The following is an 8,912-nucleotide window of genomic DNA, read 5'->3' on the forward strand; positions in this document are numbered from 1 at the left end:
CAGGGTAGATGACCTCTAGCTTAATCTGTTGGGTCCATCTCTATGGAAATTCCAGAACCATTACCAGGGCATTAGGCTAAAAACTGTTGCTGGGGAAGTCTGGGACCTGCTGCTGACCAATTGTCCTTGCCTCAGGCCAGGTAGCAGGGCAGCTTCTAATTAGTTGCCTGAAGGTTGGGCGTTTTGGTTTGGTTTGGTTTGGTTTGGTTTGGTTTTGGTTTTGGTTTTGGTTTGGTTTGTTTGGGTTGGTTGGTTGGTTGGTTGGTTGGTTGGTTGGTTGGTTGGTTTTTGTAACTGACTTACCTGGGCTTGCTGGGACTTGCCCACTTCTTGGAAACAGAGATTTAGGCCTAGTCACGCCTATTTGAAGCCTGTCATGGTGTGGGGCAGTGGGCTGGGCACAGGCAACCTGGTCTCCAGTCGAGCAAAGGTCTGGAAGCCCGGAGACTCAATAGGTGGTGATTTCCACCTACATGGGACAGAAGGTGTTCGAGCATGCCTCCCCTGGGCCCCTGGCTCCTGTTGAAGTTACCACCCCCACAGCCCCCGCAGGAGAGGTGTGTGACTATCCCAAAGCCCCAAGCTTCTGGAATTCTGGATAGACTCCATCCCCACAGTTACCTGACTATAGATAGGTATGCTCCTCCCCACAGCTACCTGGCAACAGCAAGATAGCCCAGTCCACTATGAAAGGAGCTGTTTGGCCCCTACTCACTCTCTTAAAGCTCTCACCTTTCTTACTCTCATCACTAGCTCTCCTTCTCACCCTCCCTTTCCTCTTCTCTCCATGTGGCCATGGCCAGTCTCCCTCTTTCTACCTTTTTTCTTTCTCTCTGCCTTTCTACAATTAAGCTCTAAAACCACAGACTCTCTCTGCTCATCAAGGCCTGCCATGCTAGAACGATGAGAGAGCCAGAAGGCCTTCCTGCACTCCAGCCACAGACACAACCAAGGACCCTCGCCTGCGTGGGAACCACCCAGCACCCCCTCTCTCCCTGCCCCTCCTCCCTTCCACCCCAGGGCTGACCTAGCCCCCCGCCCCCCCCCCCATTTTTTCTCAGCTCTTCCGTGGTGTCCAGAGGTGTCTGGGATGCCCAAGACTGAGAAGCTGTTACCTCAGACTGCCCCTTTTCCACTGCCCGCTGAGCTGGGGTTCTGTGGCTTCCCACAGCCAGACACCCACCAGGGCACGTGGAAAGCGAGCGGCAGTCCTCCCATGTCTGCCTGCCCAGAACACCGGAACTCCCACTCCCTTTATTCCCCCACACCCACTACCCAACATCATGGAATCAGTCTATCTCATCCCTCCTGGGGATGTGTGTGTGTATAAACCTTGTCCGGTAAGTTATCCCTTATTGGTTAAAAGAAATGCCTACACCTGTAGCTAGGCAGAAGAGAAGTAGGTGGGGCTTGAAAACCTCAGGTTCATCTGCCTGCTTGCTATGAAACTTGGTCCCTGTCTTTGAATTACAGTGCTTAAGCTCTCCTTTAATTCCTTCTCATAAGTTGGAAACTTAGCTGGGTGGGTCTTTCCCTGAGGACACCACTCTGTGCATTCCATTTTGAATCAGGCCTTCCTTTAAACATTTTGTATCCTTGAGCACAAGACTTGGCTCAAAAATTGTATTTCCCAGTGTTATTTTCTCTCCTCAAATTCTATAGTTTTTTCTTTTGCCCTATTTTCTCTTTTTTATTGTAGATCTGCATAAGAGTGATCACCAGTAACCACTTGACACAGTCAATACTAGCCTATCCAGTCAATACTGGAAAAATCTACTCTGCCAACAACATTAATTCTAAGCTCTTCCTCAGGAAGAAAGAAGCCAATCTTTGCAAAAACACCATAAGAATTGTCTCTAGGCCAGGTACCAATATTCTTCCCCTCTGAAATCTCATGGACCAGGCTTCCACAGTACACACTCAGCACTACTGTCTTCCATGGCTCCTACTAGGATTGTAGGAGCCTTACTTACATTTTTCAACTACTTTCCAGTCTAAAATCACAAAGTCTCTCATATCCCTTCAAACAACAACATAGTCAAGCCTATCACAGCAACTTCTACCAACTTCTGTCTTAGTTGCTGTTCTGTTGCTGTGAATAAACACCATGACCAAAACAGCTTACAGAAGAAAACATTCCATTGGAGACTTGCTTACAACCTTCAATTCCAGGAGCTTATTTTGTCCATTATCATCACAGTGGGAAGCATGGTGGCAGGCATGCTAATATGGTGTTATATAAGTAGGTGAGCCCATTGCATACACCAGCAAGATTTTGCTGAAAGAACCCTGATATAGCTGTCTCTTGTGAGGCTATGCCAGTGCCTGGCAAACACAGAAGTGGATGCTCACAGTCAGCTATGGGATGGATCTCAGGGCCCCCAATGGAGGAGCTAGAGAAAGTACCCAAGGAGCTGGGGGGGTCTGCAACCCTATAGGTGGAACAACAATATGAACTAACCAGTACCCCCCCTGAGCTCCTGTCTCTACCTGCATATGTATCAGAAGATGGTCTAGTCGGCCATCACTGGAAAGAGAGGCCCATTGGTCTTGCAAACTTTATATGCCTCAGTACAGGGGGACGCCAGGGCCAAGAAGTGGGAGTGGGTGGGTAGGGGAGTCGGTGGGGGAGCATGTGGGGGACTTTTGGGATAGCACTTGAAATGTAAATGAAGAAAATACCTAATTAAAAAAATAAGTAGATGAGCACTCACATCTTTTTTTTTTTCCCATTTTTTTTTTTTTTTTACATTTCCAATGCTATCCCAAAAGTCCCCTGGGTCCATCCATTTGCCTAGCACTCACATCTTATCTACCATTTGCAGGCAGATGGTAGCAGAGGGGAGCAGGGGGAAGAGAGAGGACTGAGCATGGTGTGTGTTTTTGAAACCTTGAAGCCCACCATCATTGACTCATCTCTTTCAACAAGTCCACACATACTCCAACAAGGACACACTTATTCCAACATGATACACATATTCCAACAAGGACACACCTTCTAATCCTTTCCAAACAGTTTCACCAACTGGGGACCAAGCATTTAAATATGTGAATGTATGGGAACTATTCTTATTCAGACTGACCCAGTAAGTAATGGTGCTTTGTTCAGAAAGGCTGTTTCTGGGCCCTACAATTTCCAAAAGTTAGAAACTTGGATTTAAGATTACATTTTCAAATAGAGCTAACAAAGTAAGTTTTCAATTTATAGTTAAAGTATGCTTTAAAGTCTGTAAACTATTAGAGATGGCATATAGCTTCATGTAATCTGGGAAAGCACCACAGGCACACAGCTTTGTTTCTCTGGTAACCTGTACATTAACTTAAGAGTGAATGTTCTGGAACAACTTATTGCCAATAGTAATAAAGTAGAATGTTACTAGAACTCATTTTAAAATTGAACTCTAATATTCATGTCATGAGTCATAAACATAATCTAAAGAAGTAGTTTGGGTGTATGTATAATTTAGAAATTTTTCTACTTTATATGGGTTAAAAGAAATTCTCTTTACCATGTTAAACATTTACCACTTAGCCTATATACTTTCTGTCTAGAGAAATGTGCCCTTTTTTAACCATAAAATTTTTAATTCCTAAAATGTTCAGTTATTAGGAATACATATTTTATAAGATGTTTGCAACTTTTTTTGACCATTTGCAACTTTATTTTTTTTAATATTTCTTTTTTTAAATTTTTTTATTTATTTTTTTTAATTAGGTAATTTCCTCAATTACATTTCCAATGCTATCCAAAAAGTCCCCAATACACTCCCCCCCCCAGTCCCCTACCCACCCACCCCCACCCCTTGGCCCTGGCATTCCCCTGTACTGGGACATATAAAGTTGGCAAGTCCAATGGGCCTCTCTTTCCAGTGATGGCCTACTAGGCCATCTTTTGATACAAATGCAGCTAGAGTCAAGAGCTCTGGGGAACTGGTTAGTTCATAATAATGATCCACCTATGGGGTTGCAGTTCCCTTTAGCTCCTTGGGTATTTTCTCTAGCTCCTCCATTGGGGGCCCTGTGATCCATCCAATAGCTGACTGTGAGCATCCACTTCTGTGTTTGCTAGGCCCCGGCTTTGTCTCACAAGAGACAGCTATATCTGGGTCCTTTCAGCAAAATCTTGCTAGTGTATGCAATGGTGTCAGCGTTTGGAAGCTGATTATGGGACTCTTAGTTTAATGTCAATTTAACTAAAATAATGTAAGGTCTGAATATGGCTATCTATCTCCATAGATGAAAGACAGACTCATTAATGTTATTTTGTATCATTTCTTCTATCACCAGCATGAATCAGGAGTTTGCCAGATTCACAAGCCCTTACAGATTCCTGGCCTCAAACAATTGAGGGTGAGGTGTATATATATATATATATATATATATATATATATATATATATATGAATTTGATTTAAGAATGCACCAAGCAGCAAATAACACAAAACTGAACCATGAAGCCTGAACAGCACCCCCACCCCAATTATGACACTGTTACACTTGTTTAAATAACACAAAGGGTTTGCATGTATCCCTTTCTTCCAATGTTATTTTCACATTTCTACCATATCCTGTGCATTATATGAAGCATCCAAAGATACTATCAATCATGGCTGATTTAGCAATAGCAGAAATGAGACTGAAGATGGATATGAAGGCTTTGCCTAGGACCAAGGGATAAAGTCATAACTCAATCTGGTGGAGGAATTGCTCCTCCTCCTCCTCCTCCTCCCCCTTCTCTTGCTCTTCTACTTAATGAAACATTACAAAATAAAAAATAAAACAAAAACTATCACAGTACACTGGACAAGGTAACCCAACAGAAATAAAAGAGCCCCAAGAGCAGGTATAATAATCAAAGATACATAAATCAATATAAAAATCAGATACACTGAACCTGAAATAAGAGAAAGTGAGGAGAAATAGCCTTGAACTCACTTCCACAAAAGAATGTGTATCTTGACATTAGTCTTCAATGTTTCAACAAAAACCTTTGGAAAAAAATCAATGGAAAAGTCTTAGAATTCATTTTCTACAATTCAGAACACAGCTTTTAATATTTAGTTTTACCTCAGTTTCAATGACTATTATATGTATATGCTTTAATTCTGAGTAAATAATATGCATTAAAAAGTAATTTTTGAAAATGGAAAAGAGTAAGCATGAATATTTGAATATTTAAGTTACTGTAGGGCACCATATTTAATCCAAGGGATTGCTAGAATGTTAACCATTTTGTATCAGAAGTAGTAGAAAAGTAACCATAAGTTTGAACTTTACATGTGAAAATTATAAAATGGAAATTGATTTAAATTTTTAAAATACTGCTTTAACCTTCTCTCACCGTGCCTTATCTCAGCATTTAAGAAGTATATAGAAAGGGAAGTATGTGAGGCCTTGTCCCTGTGAGCCATTTTGGGAGATGGCTCTCTAGCTGTCACCCCAAACCAAAGTGAGACACACCTCCTTTGTTTTTCCAAAGCTGAGTGTTTGATTGTTCTCTCTCTTTGTCATATAAGGTATGACATGTAAGTCACATTTATTCTGTAACTTTATTCAAGACGAATCCACATACTGGAACCTACCAAGTGTGGGCTCTGCCACACAAACACATACACACACACACACACACACACATACACACACACACACACACCTCAAATAACACTCATTCTAATTTATTATAAAGGAAGTAGATACCAGGAAGCAAGGATTCTTCCCAGCATTCCTACATGTCCTGCAGTAGTCTTCATCTAATACAATCTTTTCAGAAATGTTTGTATAGCAAACCCCTTGGGAGCCCAAAGTAATGAAGCAATATGGAAGATGCTTCTATTAAAATAATAAAGATGATTATAGAGCAAAAGTTGACTATATTTGCAGCAGCATCTCTATAAAACTGAGCATTTCTTAAATTAAGCACTTCTCAATAATGGTATTGTAACTGGAGATGACAGTGGTACAGGCTGGACCTTGACATGCCTAACAAGCTAGATTAAGCTACATGCCCTCAATGGGCCAACTGAAACTACAAAAGTGAAACTAGGAAAGGGATTTATGCAGTGTGGCCGGCCATGGCGGGAAGAGACACAGAACGGTTCAGAGACTCAGTATTCCCAACTGCCTCTTCTAGCGTAGTGACATGAGGACTAGATTTAAATAGAAGAAAACAGGTATGGGTTATTAACCATCCTTGTCAGGCTCCACTCTCTCCTGCAACAAGGTCTCACAAGCTGTCAGAACTGACAAATCTTTTTCCCAAAGACAAATTTCCATTCTGACTTGCAGCAGGACCCCAAGCTTTGTATTCTTTCTGCAAGAGACTGCTAAGACAGTTCTCGAAGAATTTTCTTTTAATAATCTGATACCCAAAGGGAATGTGTAAGTATCTCTAGACTATCTTTATTCTTATTGGAGTAATTACATTTCCCTAATCTTTACTTTTAGATCTCAATCTTGAGGTGAAATGTACTTATGTCTGAAAAACAGTTATCAAAAAATGTAAGGAGAAATGACTAACTTTCAGTTAATTACAAATACCCTTGCACAAAAATCAAGAATTGTAACCTTCTTTATAAAAATAAAATGTCTAAAACCTTAATTGTTTTTGAAATGGATAGCACTAGTGACTTCATTATGTAGACAGCTTTGAGGCAAGCTGGACTCAAACTTATAATCTACTTGCCTTATTCTCCATGTCCAATAGAACACGTTTTCAGGTTTAAAAACTTCCTCTTTCGTCTCAGAACAATATTTTCTGAAAACATCACTGATTAACCATCTTGTAGTTTGATGTCACCTGTCTCTTGTTGCAGGGATAAGATCTTTCCCAGTTAATCCAATCTGGGTTCACTTTAGGATCACATAAAAATGACAGAGCTCAAGGATTTAATGCCACTAAAATTCTTTCTAACAGATTTTAAGCAGCTAGATGTATGGAAGTGGTAGCTCTTAGGTCTCTTCTACCTAGAGTCTATTCCTGATTTTTAATTGTATCTGTTCTTTGAAAGATATTCTAGCATCTCAGAAATCTCACTCAGGTTCTTGTGACAGAAGCTTTACTTCCTTAGAATTTTAATAGACCAAACACAGCAATCAAGAGAAAATCCTTCAAGAAAAATACTCTGAGGATCAGATACTTGCTTACAGATGGAGTCCCTAGATGAACAACATCCTATATATTTTCATTATTATGAATCACTGGAATGCAAGTGTGTCTGGTGATCTTTGCCTAAATAAGACAACTGTAATTCAATCTAATTTCATTTCTATCATTGTGACAACACCCCGAGGAAAAGCAATGTAGGAGATAAAAAGACTTTTAGCTTAAATTCCAGCTGCAATCCATCACTGAAGCTCTGGAAGTCTAGGCTTGAACTCAGGAAGCTATTCATATCACAGCAATCGCCCAAAGGAGAAAGACAGAAGCACATTCTTGTAGAAGTACCTGCTTTCAGCTAGCTCTCTTCCAGAGTCCAGGACATTGTGCCTACAGAATGATACCATTCAGAATGCACTCACTTTTCATAAATTAATTAATAATCAAATCACCCCAACAGGCATGTCTCATGACTAAGATGGTCTAGAAAATTTTTTATTAAAATTCTCTTCCTAGGTGATTACAAGTTGTGATAATCAGACAGTTAAAACTAACCAGACTAAATTTAAAAATGATTTCTTATAACATATAAAGGACTTTAACATGAATATTTAAATGACTCTTGGCTGTATTAAGACAGTTTTCTAAGTAATAACAACCCTGATAAAAACCAGAAGGAAGCATAAGCATTTACTTTAAAGAAATGTACAATCATGGTAATCACAGGATGCATAGGTACACTAGATCAGACATTAAAATATGAAATTTTATAGCATTATTTACTACCTATCGGCAAGTATTTCAATAGAAAAAGTTGTGTATTTGAACACTGACAAAAATACAGGCATACTTCATTTGGACCAAGGGTGACAAATCAAACCTAATCACATATACCTATAAGCCAGTTCTAAAATGGATCATTTAAGTTCACATTTTGAATTTGCCTAGTGTAGTAGTTTGAATTAAAATTCCTCCCCACCTCTGGCTCATTATATATGAATACTTAGTCCTCCGGTGGTAAAATTGTTTGGGAATGATTACGTGTGACCTTGTTGGAGGAAGTGTGTCATAGTTTACGGTGGAATTTGAGGTTTCAAAACACTCCTACCATCATGTCAAGGCTAGATGAGGCAATCCAATAGGAGGAGAAGGATCCCACAAGGAGGAAAAAAGTAAGGACAGATCCCACTCCCACTATTAGGAACCCCACAGTTAGGAAGACCAAGCTTCATAGCCTTGACACATATGCAGAGGACCTCTATCAGACCCCTACATGCTCCTGGATCTCTGTGACCTACCTCCAATGAGTCATGGTCAATTAATTCTGTGCACCCTGTTCTTGTGTTCCTGACCACTCTGGTTCCTCTGATACTTCTTCCCCCACTCCACAGCACGCCCCAAGCCCCACCCATTGTTTAGCTGTGGAATTTTGCATATACTTCCATCAGTTGCTGAACAAAGTCTCTCTGGTCTCTTTGATCTTTGGGCCCTGGCCCCAGAACAACTCTGCAGGAAAAACAAACTGCAGATCAAAGGTTTTGTAGCTGAATTGGTGTCCAAATTCCTCCACTTGAGACCTTGACTGGTTACAGAAGATGACTGGTTCAGGCTCCTTGTCCCCCATTTACTAAATGACTTTGTGTGGTTACTTTCACAGATTCCATGGAGTTTCCATTTTCCTAGGTGTCTATCTCAATCCCCAAATATGCCCCAATTTGAGTCATTTCTCCCAGCACTTTCTCTCTCCCCACACACCTGAATGGAGGGGGCCAAGAATAAATATATATATATATATATATATATATATATATATATAT

The sequence above is a fragment of the Mus caroli genome, chromosome 1 (assembly GCF_900094665.2).
Source record: "Mus caroli chromosome 1, CAROLI_EIJ_v1.1, whole genome shotgun sequence".
NCBI lineage: Eukaryota > Metazoa > Chordata > Mammalia > Rodentia > Muridae > Mus > Mus caroli.